Source organism: Argiope bruennichi, chromosome 8, assembly GCF_947563725.1.
Source record: "Argiope bruennichi chromosome 8, qqArgBrue1.1, whole genome shotgun sequence".
NCBI classification, from domain to species: domain Eukaryota; kingdom Metazoa; phylum Arthropoda; class Arachnida; order Araneae; family Araneidae; genus Argiope; species Argiope bruennichi.
The window spans coordinates 114,578,247-114,591,545 of record NC_079158.1 but is presented as its reverse complement, the minus strand read 5'-3'; the positions used below and the strand labels follow the sequence as shown (position 1 = coordinate 114,591,545).

Here is a 13,299-nt window from a genome sequence, read left to right as displayed (position 1 = left end):
GTCTTTTACTTGATGAGTATGCATTGTATCATCAAGACTTTTGCTCCTTTTAAGATCTATCTTCAACTATATGTGCTATACTTGTAATGCAAACATCATTTATACAGTAGGCTAAATGCATTGTACTTATTCCAAATAGAAATTTAAAACTTAGTTGTACACTGTACCATCTTTACATTCTTGTCTTTTACTTGATGAGTATGCATTGTATCATCAAGACTTTTGCTCCTTTTAAGATCTATCTTCCAACTATATGTGCTATACTTGTAATGCAAACATCATTTATACAGTAGGCTAAATGCATTGTACTTATTCCAAATAGAAATTTAAAACTTAGTTGTACACTGTACCATCTTAACATTCTTGTCTTTTACTTGATGCGTATGCATTGTGTCATCAAGACTTTTGCTCCTTTTAAGATCTATCTTCAACTATATGTGCTATACTTGTAATGCAAACATCATTTATACAGTAGGCTAAATGCATTGTACTTATTCCAAATAGAAATTTAAAACTTAGTTGTACACTGTACCATCTTTACATTCTTGTCTTTTACTTGATGAGTAAGCATTGTATCATCAAGACTTTTGCTCCTTTTAAGATCTATCTTCAACTATATGTGCTATACTTGTAATGCAAACATCATTTATACAGTAGGCTAAATGCATTGTACTTATTCCAAATAGAAATTTAAAACTTAGTTGTACACTGTACCATCTTTACATTCTTGTCTTTTACTTGATGAGTATGCATTGTATCATCAAGACTTTTGCTCCTTTTAAGATCTATCTTCAACTACATGTGCTATACTTGTAATGCAAACATCATTTATACAGTAGGCTAAACGCATTGTACTTATTCCAAATAGAAATTTAAAACTTAGTTGTACACTGTACCATCTTTACATTCTTGTCTTTTACTTGATGAGTATGCATTGTATCATCAAGACTTTTGCTCCTTTTAAGATCTATCTTCAACTATATGTGCTATACTTGTAATGCAAACATCATTTATACAGTAGGCTAAACGCATTGTACTTATTCCAAATAGAAATTTAAAACTTAGTTGTACACTGTACCATCTTAACATTCTTGTCTTTTACTTGATGCGTATGCATTGTGTCATCAAGACTTTTGCTCCTTTTAAGATCTATCTTCAACTATATGTGCTATACTTGTAATGCAAACATCATTTATACAGTAGGCTAAATGCATTGTACTTATTCCAAATAGAAATTTAAAACTTAGTTGTACACTGTACCATCTTAACATTCTTGTCTTTTACTTGATGCGTATGCATTGTGTCATCAAGACTTTTGCTCCTTTTAAGATCTATCTTCAACTATATGTGCTATACTTGTAATGCAAACATCATTTATACAGTAGGCTAAATGCATTGTACTTATTCCAAATAGAAATTTAAAACTTAGTTGTACACTGTACCATCTTAACATTCTTGTCTTTTACTTGATGCGTATGCATTGTGTCATCAAGACTTTTGCTCCTTTTAAGATCTATCTTCAACTATATGTGCTATACTTGTAATGCAAACATCATTTATACAGTAGGCTAAATGCATTGTACTTATTCCAAATAGAAATTTAAAACTTAGTTGTACACTGTACCATCTTAACATTCTTGTCTTTTACTTGATGCGTATGCATTGTGTCATCAAGACTTTTGCTCCTTTTAAGATCTATCTTCAACTATATGTGCTATACTTGTAATGCAAACATCATTTATACAGTAGGCTAAATGCATTGTACTTATTCCAAATAGAAATTTAAAACTTAGTTGTACACTGTACCATCTTTACATTCTTGTCTTTTACTTGATGCGTATGCATTGTGTCATCAAGACTTTTGCTCCTTTTAAGATCTATCTTCAACTATATGTGCTATACTTGTAATGCAAACATCATTTATACAGTAGGCTAAATGCATTGTACTTATTCCAAATAGAAATTTAAAACTTGAAACGGTTGTTAATGTTTTACAGTTTAAATTACGATATGAGCCAGCAACTAGAAGTGTCATTATGAAACATGTGGACTCGATAAATACCGAATGTAGTATTATACATATCATTTTTACAATATGTATAATTTAGGCGATGTATTAAATCATGAAATCTCATCAAAAAACTTTACGCAGGTCGAAAGAATACGCCGTAATTTGCAAATATTTTGATTACTTCTATCAACTTTGTTAGTTAAACCGTTAAGTTAGTTAGTTAAGCCGTCAATTATTTCATTATTGAAGGCTTAGCTATATTTGGAAATCGTCTTTTTTCTGGATCGTCAATGCAAAAAATTTAGTAGAACCCCAATTATTTGGATTAACTGGGACCAAATCCGGATAATCGAATATTCAGATAACTGGAAGAATATACGAAAAAAAAAATGAATTCTTAAAGACAAAAACCATATTTGCTTATAACTTATTGATTTAATGATTACAAAAACTATTTTGCTCAAGCTTTAGTATACTTAACATATCATTCGAAATCAGTTACTTGGCTTTCTTAATGTTTTCACGGGAAGATTTTGTTTGAAAATTATTATTATTTATTATTATTATTTTTGTTTCCTCTCAAAAAGCATTTTGAATATTTCGATTTCTGCTTTGGAATTATATTCCCCAAACTCTGGTTAAAAAAAAAAAAAAATAAATAAAAAAATGTATGGAATCAGCCAACATGCGAACATGATGAAAAAAGAGGAAACTGGAGAAACTATTCATAGAAATTACTATCAAATGAATTCAAAAACTGATTTTTATACAGACGGACAGGCATGAAAAATAGCGAAATGGGGATAAAATACAAAACAATAATTTTATTGACTTAAGTAGGTGAAATGGCTGTCCAAATCCGGTCTCCGATTAGTACTCAGAGATGTAATTGGAAGTGTAGAGGGGGGGGGGGGGTAGTAAGGGGTGGAGAGGAGTGAAAGTTTTAATTGTAGGTTTTCCTGTCTCACAAATAATTTATTTATCTTAAAGGAAGATGTGAATTAAAAAATTGTAGATATTATTAATATCTTTAAAATGAGCTATAAAAATAATAATGATAATTTAATTAGGTAAGAAGTAAATTTAAAATAAATGAAAAGTTAAGAAAATGATTTATTTTTCAATTCGAGCGAATATTTAAGAATGTGCTATATTGAAGTGAATAACTGGTACAAATTTCAGATCGATATTACGTTTTGAAAAATAAAACTTTGTCAGAAAAAAAAGTTATGGGAAAAACACTTGTTATTACTTTTTTATCAGTCGGAACCCGATGAAAAGAAAAAAGATTCTAAAAGAATTGTTCTACAATCATAAATGGTGTCATAACGTTCAATTAAAAAAAAGTGCAAATTAAATCTGAAAATGGGAAGAGTTTTACATAGAGGTGATTTATTCTCGAAGAACATTAAGAAATTGTTATATTAACGTCCCGTTTTAAAGCAATACTAGGGCTATTTTGGGACGGATTTCGTAATTTTGAACCTCGGTCAGAAGACGAGGATGACACCTGAACTGACATCCCCCCCTCTCCATACCACACCAGCGGGAGGACGTTTGGCCCTGACGGTTTAACGTGCACCAGTCCCGCTTACACGACGGATCTGGACGGTGGAATCGGGTCACGAATCTGAAACCCTCCGGTTCCGAAGCCAAAACCACCACGAAGAACATTAAGAAGCAGGATTCGCGAGCGTGAAAGTCTTTGCTTCCTATCCACGAATTACTTGCATGTATTTTTCGATGACTGGTATTTCCAGCAAAGTATATTTTTTCAAAAAATTACATCCCTATCGATCTAGTTATTTCGTAAAATTACACCAATATCGATTTTTACCAATTATTCTCTTTTATATAACATATATGTAAGTAGAAATTTAAAAAATTCTCACAAATAAAAAAAAAACTATATTTTTCCAATTTTCTCTTATTGTAAAATTATTTTTCGCCTAATTAAGTTATCATCACTTTATATAACTTACCTTATAGGTCTGTATAACATTTGCCGTTTTTTTTTTATCTCACACTTTTCTACAAATTAATAGTTTTCTTTTGTTTAACTCTAAACGCCAATAATAAAACTACCAACCCCTCCCCCACCCCTCTCCATCCCTTATCCAGGAACATCTTCGGATATAAAGTTAACAGCCAGTTTTGGATAGCCAACTCAGCAACATAACTTTTAGGTATATTTTCCAGGAAAAAGAGCAATTGATTTGGACTATTAGGACTATGAAGGAATTAGAGTTCGTATTAACGAATGCTCCAAATATAGAAAGAAGGAACAATGGTTTGTGCTGCAAAAAAAAAAAAAAAAAAAAAAAAAAACTTTTGTAATTTTTTATATTCAATTAATTGTTATTAATGGAAGTATTTCATAAAAATATTTCCATGGTGTCCATTTACTGCGGGATTCATGTCATATTAACTCTAACAAATATGGGGAACACTTTCAGTTGTATTTGAAAGTAAACATCCATTTCAGTGTTTACTGACACAGATATATTTGAAGGTTCATCTTTTTAGTCAGTTTTAGTTTGTTATCTGTTACGCAAAAAGAAATTATGTTAACATTGCGTTTTATTCGTTTTGTAAATGGTAGATAGCGAGTCACCTGACCCATGACATTTGAGCTTTTTTCAGCCAGTATTGTGGGAAAAATTTAATAAATACTATTATTACGCCATAGTAAGTATTTATATTGCACTTGAATGGTGACATCAAAGAAGTAAAGTTTTAATTAGCATCATATGAGTTTAAAACAGTATTATTTGTTAATTCTATTTTTAGAAACACCGTTTCTGGCAAGACTGATGAATGGTTTTCTGGGGTTTTTTTACCTAGTTAGAGTAACGGAATTTTTTCGACTCTTGGCTAGCCATCATCGGAATATATAAATAAGCAATACGTGTTAACCTGCATTGTTTTTTTAATAGCGATGGGATTATCAAATGGAGAAAATATGCCAAGAAAGATTGGGATAGAATCTGGCGAGTTGAAAAAAAAAAAAACTGATGATTATAGATATTGGATAAATTATTTAGATATTGTAGATAAAAACAAAGAATGTTCTCATTGTGGGGCTTTGAATTTTGAATCGGAAAAAGGCCGATCAGAAAGTGTATGTTCTCATGATGGAAAGATTAAGCTTACAGCATTGAACGAATGACCAGTGGAGTTTTAAAAAATTCTAACTAGAATTGAAGAACATCGCAAACAGTATCGGACAACATCGGTGTTGCGGAGAGAAAGTGAGCAGGAGGCGAAATCCTCTAGTTATAATTTTAAAAATTTTAAGGAAACTCGAAGCTCTGGTCATAAATATTGTAACTGGTTTACATTTTAGGCTTCATTAGCCTGTTTTTTTTATTATTATAATTTTTAAAATTTATTCTTTGTAATGTGGTGTGCAAACAAATGCATTTAATTTCATCGCAACGTCAAGTACTTAAAATAATGAAAATCATTGCATTAAAATACTCTTTAAAATAAAATCAGAGAAAATTGTATGGAAATAAATACCCTATCAATAAAAAGCTTTAACATTTTTTTAATGAGGTAAAAATGGATTTTGAGCAATAATATATTCAGAAATTATTGAAAAGAAACTTTATAAATTTCGTTTCATTTTTACTTTAAAATTTTGAAAACCTTTTCTAACTGAGTATTGGTTACCAAAAAAAAATAATTATGTTCCAAATTTGGTACCTTTTTATTTAACGATTTGCTTTACAGCGTTTAGCACAATTTTCCAACTTTACTGCTAATCAGAGAGTACTTGAATTGATTCCAAATATGTGTTCTTCATCTTTTTGATGGATACAACTCATCAAACGAGCGCAATTATCAAAAACCTATTTGTGCCCTTAATTTCAAATACTGCAGATAGAATAGGCTCAGACAGAAAACTTAAACTATATATTCCTTTGCAATTTGTATGCTAAGCCTTTACGACTCGAAATGCTATCATTTTCTTCTGCGCAACTGGTGAGTCAGGATCATCAGATTTATCGAAGAATCGAGTGGATGACACAATTAATCGGGACGGAGAACAATTGAGGATGAATCCAGTTCCGGATGAATGATGATTGAGTGGTAATTCAGTTCAGAGGTTGGGTGTTCCAAGATTTGTCATCTAATGCAACAAAAAAAAAATGAAGGAAAGATAGTTTTTGAAAACTGTTAAAGAAGAATGGATTTCAATGGATTCAGGCTTTAAGTTTTAGTACTAAATCTCTCCTAATGTCTTAATAAGGGTATCACATTCCTACATAATGACATACTTTTAAACAGAATAACTGTAAATTCATGGTGATACTAAATCCAGGGGCCCGACTTAGCTTAATTGGGGCCCGGAGCAAAAACTTCGTTGCCCCCTCTTCTGCTTCACTACTTCAGTAATGAAGAACGTTCATTAAAGAAGGAAACGTAAAATAAACATCCTCTTCGATTTGGGGACCCCTCTGATATGTGGGAGTCCGGGGTAACTACCTCGTATGCCCCTGCCTTAATCTCTGGTAATAATAAAGGATTGTGTGTGTGCGCGCGCGCGTGTGTGTGTGCACGCTTGCGTCTATTTTGGTTTTGTGGAGAATATCATTTATGCAATAGTCATCAAATTTACACTTTGTAAAAAGGGAATGTGCATTTCAAAAGACTTTTCTAAAATTTCAATTAAAATTCATCATTTTTGCATTTTCCTGTGTCACAATTGTGCCACAAAATTATTGTGGAACAATACTGATTTTTTTAACATTATAAAATTTAACAATTTATCCTTTTAATGATGCCAGTTTATTTGCAAAGTTTTTTTTTTTTTGGTATTTTTATATTTTAACAGGGTGTTTTTTTTTATATAATTTTCTGCATAATTTTTATTTATAGAATTCATTGCCATAGTAAAATTCAAACTGTTTTCATATTATTTCATCAAATATTAGATTTCGGGATTTTCTTCTGAAGTTAAAATTTAAAGAAATGAAAGAAAGACTATTCTTTCCAATATCTGAGTAGGTTACACGCGGGGTATAAAGAAAATTTTCAGTACCGCGAGAAAAAGATAGATGAACCGAGCAGTTGCGTTTGTAATAGCAATGTAATGCCGTGGGATTTAGCTCCCATAGGATAGTTCATGCACATAATGAACAGAAGAGGTGTAAGATTATTAAACTAACACTTTTTAATATGGCGATATTTGAAAATACTTTTGATGTTTGAAAATACTTCAATGAATGAATCATAAAAATGAGGTTATGTCTAAAATATTTAATTAAAACTAATATACTCAATATTTCTAACGAATAAGCTGGGCATCAAATGAGGCACGTAATTAAATAAAGACGGATTGATTTTATTGAAATGCTATAATAAAGAGTTACAAACAAATTGATATTTATTGAAATATTTTAATAAAGAAGTAAAGACGCATTGATGTTTCGTCTATTATAAGTCTAATAAAGTTTCAACAATATTTTTAATTATCTCACTTTCATATGTAATGTAGTAATTATATAATTAATTATACTTAGGATTTTTTAAAAACATATTAGACATGGTCATTTCAAGCTGAAAATTTGTTCTTTTTTAATAATCCATGGATCTTAGTTCAGTTCTTTGCAAAAATAAATAAATAAATGTTTTACAAAGAACTGAACAAAGAGAAAAGAAAAATTCACTTTAAATTCTTAGCTCCTGGTGCACATAATCTCTGTCTTAAAACAATTATTATAATTTCAGTGAAAAACGGAAAGAACTGAATGAATCGCCTTACTAGAAATAACTGATATGGTTATGTATAGTTACAACGTAGTTCCTAAAATTGCAACGAATATGGCGTAATTTTACACAACGATTTAAATCAATCGAGAAAATTTAATTGTTAATTGGTCTACAATAACCCTCATAAGTCTCAGAGCAATTTAAAATTAAATCGATAAGAATTTTTCATGCGTGTTAAGAAAAATCAATGAATCAATAAATAAAAATTTTCAGACAAAAATAATTTTAAAATTGGAAATCTTAAAATGAATTTCAAAGCTTTCAATGAAATATGGAAAATACATGTTCCAAAGTCAAAAGTTACAGAATATTTGTCATTCTGAAATAAAATGAAACTGTCAAAATGAAATCAATTAATAAATATTCGAAAGTATAGCAAAAAATGTTCTAACAATATTATATTAGAATTTACTATCAAAAATTTTCGGAATAATTTTTTTATCATTATCACCTTAATTTATTAAAAAATAAATTTTAGTATTTTTTTTAAAAAATCATATTTTGACAAATTTATCGATAAATAATATATATTAATGATAAGGCTGGAAATAGTGTAATTCTGCCATTACCTAGCAATAAAAATTATAAGTCATTTTCAAAGAACGAAGCAGTATGTGTCAACTTTACTGTTACCCACCCTAAATTCGAACACAGCTAATAGCTATCTAAAATATTCATACAATGAATATTTAAGCAAATCAATAAATATATTGGGTGATTGTAAAAATAAAATTATCATTTGCCGCGTGAAGAGCCAAAAATAAACCTGAGGATAAAATGTGCACAAAAATTTTATACAGAATTGAGAGAAGAAAAAAAAAAAAAATAACAACGTAATTTAAGAAATTTGTGTTATTTTTCACAAAAGTTTTCTCTGAAATCGGATCAATCGGATCATAAAATGTGCGCACAACTTAAAAAACAGAATCGAAAAAAAAAAAAAAAACACATTAAAAACAATTTTTTATTCATTTTCGGGGAGGGGCAGTGTTCTGCAAAAATTCTCCCAGAAATTTTCATAACATTACCATAATAAATAGCAGAATTCCAATTACCCAAATAAAATGGATATAAAATGCAGCCCATATTTTAACACCTTAATTGCCGTGCCCCTGCATTTTACGAGCAATGAAGTATTGCTTTTCAAACTCATAATCTATTATAATAAAAAATTTCACATAGTATACAATACCTGAAGTATTATAAAATTCTTAATTGAATCAATAAGACAGTGCATCTCATCTAATTAGGTTATAAAAAAAAACAATTAAGAGGTTAAGAAAAACAGTCATCGAACGTACAAAGAAACTTCGCTTTGATTCATGAAATTAGGTTTAACAAACGTAAGGAGAAAAAATTTTTTTTAACAAAATAAGATTTACACAAATGAAAAATAAATCACACCATAAAATACGTATAAAAGATCATTACTTATATATGAATTGCCTTTCAAAATCGTTTAAAATAGAATTGGATTTCTACAGTATTCCCATTCAATGTATACTCCTATACCCCTCAAAGTATAAATGAGGCATTTCCTCTGAGAAAAGCCACGGGGATTGAGTTCACTTCTCAGGGTGTCTGTCTCCTAATCTCCGAAGTCTTCAGTTTTCATGCCCTAAGACACACTGACCGCCGTGGTCATACGATTCCGGAAACAAGGTGGATCTCATCAAGGTCATTCATCATAATCTCGCCAACTGTCATCTTACTTTTTGACCCCTCCTTTCACGAGTATGACTTCGCCAAGAGACTCTGATTTTTCTATCTGGTCACAACAACCAAATTAAAGGTTAATGCGACAGGGCAGGTCATCAAAACATTTCTCGAAAGAGGCGGTGATATCAAAGTCTTGGATTAGCTAGAAAGAGTTGTTCCTTAGAGTGATTCCAGAACCCCGTCTGCTATCAATTAGGAGCAGTTATAAACAATTGATAAGCAGTTTAGTTGATACTTATTGATGGATGGACTAGTCAGATTTTTTGACTGCGCAAATTACTGATAAATTGAGGTATTTTCTTGATGTTAAAAAAGTCATTGTTGAATACAATCGGAATACAAAATGCTGTATTTGAATGCCTTTGTCGTTTTTGCGTCGTTTTATAATTAGAAACGACCAAACTGATTGGTTTGTTTTTTTATAAAACTTAATATCAGAATTCATTCTGTTGTCTTTTATGAAGTGAAAAATTCCTCTGGAATTAAAATGCTTTTTATTTCAAAAATCTTGGTCAATTAAAATAAAGTACATTTTCTTGAAATGATAGTGCATATATTATATAAACAGAGGAAAAAAACTCCAAAAAAAATGTCAATGATAGTTTTCTTTTAGTTTCGATATACAACTTATCAGAAGTGGGGAATAAAGATTAATACCCGATTAATATTACATCAAAGAAAATAACAAAAAGTCATTAGTTTGTTATATTAAGTTATGGCTATGTTAAATCTAAGAAAGGAGGAAAATAAATGCTGATACAGATATGGATTTCTTGGTAACTTTCAAACGTTTTCTCGATTTTTTCCGGTCTTTTTTTACTTTTAATTAAATTTTCCCCTTGATTTCGTTAAGACACATAACAATATTTTGATTCATCTAAGCATTGCATATAAAATATGATAGAATAATAGACAGCATCCAAGATTTGAACGTTTTAGGCATATTTTAATAAGTACATGCACGATATTTGTATCATTTATTCCAGATAAAATCCAATTTTTTATGCATATATATATATAGGCTCAGCTCCAGTATACGGCCTCCGCCAAATTGGCCAGAAATTTGGCGATAAACGGTCATTTCTGGATATATATATATATATATATATATATGGCGAAAGTGTATCTGATTTCGTTATTTAAAATTATTATTTCTTTAATGAGGTTTTTCAGGTTACTTTGTGCACATTCTCCATTCAAAAATAAATATAAAAAATAATTTCTTGTATATAAAACAAATACATCATATAAAATTATTTTTCAGCATAATAAAGAAAGTTGAATGCTGAAAGCAATAACACAGACATATAATGCATCGACCCTATTTATGTCATTGAGTCATAAACTAGCTGATAAAAATTGTTCATTTAACATGCATTATCTTGAAAATTTTCTTCAAAATGTGATAAGCTAGCTTAAAAGAAAGCAATGCGTTTAAATAATTAATTAGGTATTTCGGGTCGTATATATGAGCCTAATAAAAAATTATGATTACATAATAAATAAATGACTTTCATTTGTAAAATTTTTAAAATTTTCTTTTTCGCATTCATTCCAATGACAGGAAGGTTTCCCAAGATATTGTCTTACAAACAATAAATTCCAAACTTTCCATAAATCACAGCATACTCATGCATTACAAAATACTGAATAAATCATGTATTTCTCATACATTAATTATAACCTGCATTAAGAAATGCATGCATAAATTATCAATTTCGTATGCGATACAAATTTTTAAGTAAATCCTGTACTTTTAACTAAATAAATCAAATATTTCTTATGCATTAGAAATTATTGAATAAATCATATTTTTCATGTATTATAATTTACTAAATAAATCATGCATGTGCCATGCATTATCAATTACTGCGTCAATCATAAATACCATTCTAATGTATGATGACATTTCTTATAATTCTGCACAGATAAGTGGTAACCTATATTTACACTTTACAGCCCACTCATCTTCATCCTCTCAATACAACTTCACAATTTAATCATCCTCCCTCAACCCCCCCCCCCGCCCAAAACATTGAACTTTTTTCTTAGAAGGAGAAAAAAGAAAGGAAATTAATATAATCTTCATTCTAATATAAATTATATATACATCTTATATATATACATTATTATATATACATCTTAAAAAGATTTTTAAATTTATAATTTTATATACCCATCCACCCAATGGAACAAAATTCTACCTTATTTACATGATAAACAAACAAATGTTTGACAAGAAATCAAGTGCACTACTTACATTGCAAACGTAATCGTGTACACATCCAATCTGACAATTATGGCTCGAAGTGTTAAAAAAAGAAATCCTTAGCGCAAAAACAGTCACTGTTAGAGCACGGCACTTTTCTGCACAACAAAATAGTACTCGCACTTTCTTCTGAGCTAAGCCCACAGCAATGTGAGTAAGAGGAACTACTAAGGAATGGGAGAGGATGGAAAAAGTTTCCGACCCTTCCGATAGGTCCCCGAGTGCAGCAATTACGACGGGAAGAAAAAGTTTTCCAGATTTCGCGCCAAATCCTCTTCTTGGCGATTTGTGTCCTCCTTTGGCGGATTTATTAGGGAGAGGATCCACGGATGAAAATCAGTGGCGTAGTAAGATGGCGGCAAAAGAGATAGATGTAAATGTCATGAACAATAGGTTAAGGAGGCATTGTGTAAATGGTATTCTTTGTTTTTTTTACGGTTCTAAAGTAAACAGTAATTTTGCAAAATAAACAGTGCTCGATACAGTTATACCTCCTTACCAATCTCTCTCACTGTCTGTTGAAAAAAATGCGAATGGAGTAAAGGAGAGAAATAATTAATGCCCCCTGAACACTTTTACCTTAGCTACGCCACTGTTTGACAGAGATCCTAGCAGACTCAATCTACTCCAAAGAGCTGATGACTGTGACTGTGTCAGTGAAAAGATATTTGACCAAAATTACAAATTTTCCTCTGCTTCTTATACCTGAGGATGTTAATACTGAAACATAAAGAGAACTGAGTAAAATTACTTGATGAATGATACGCCATAACACCAAAAATTTGAAATACAGTAAAACCAATTCAGAATTCTTCATTCAACAAAGCTTTAAAAAAACAATAAAATAATAAAACACCAAAGATAAAAGTTAAAATAAATTTGGACCCATAAGGAGAAAATTAAATTTCACGTGCAAGTTAAGATTATATAAAAAAATAACTTAGGAAATTTCTTAGCACTACTAGTCGTCTTTGACCAGCTGGTTCAGAGGATTTAATTTATTTATGTATTAAATATTTATTATTACTGGTATTTAAAAATTGTCGAAATGCAAAAAGGAACTGCATTTCTAAGCTGCTGACAATTTTAAAATTTTTTTAATATGGTGTAAATTTATTTTTGTGCAACAAAATTTTAGAATTTTATTCCCTTCTCCCCCCAAAAAAATTTCAAAATCTCGTTCAATTTTTTTTTACTAACGTAAATAGAGATGACGTAAAATGAAAGGCTGATCCCTTCCCCTGAATTTTCACTCATATTCCCTCCCTCTTCTAAAATTATGGACCTTGGGATAGGTCTCGAATAGCTTAAGTAGCAAAAGTGAACAACAGTTGCAAAATACAAATCTTTGGTGCGAATCTAGCATTGATGCCGAATCTGTCGTTGCAATATGTATATTTGGATGTCTTTATTCCGACCTATTAAAACCAAAGTTTGATACAAAACGATATTTGTGATTACAAGGTTCATTAATTTAAATCATTGTATTTTTGAATTATTGCTTTGACTTGCACCTGAAAGG

General features: G+C 30.3%; 1 protein-coding gene across 2 annotated transcripts in view; it reads right to left on the bottom strand.

Annotated features, from left to right (window-relative positions):
* Positions 1–11,991, bottom strand: part of LOC129981293 (fibroblast growth factor receptor 1-like) — an 84,159-nt gene extending 72,168 nt beyond the window's left edge. For both annotated transcript variants that reach the window (XM_056092069.1, XM_056092068.1), the window contains exon 1: positions 11,769–11,991. The gene's annotated coding sequence lies outside the window, so the exon portion shown is untranslated. The remainder of the gene's footprint in view (positions 1–11,768) is intronic.
* Between the last annotated feature and the right edge of the window lie 1,308 nt (positions 11,992–13,299).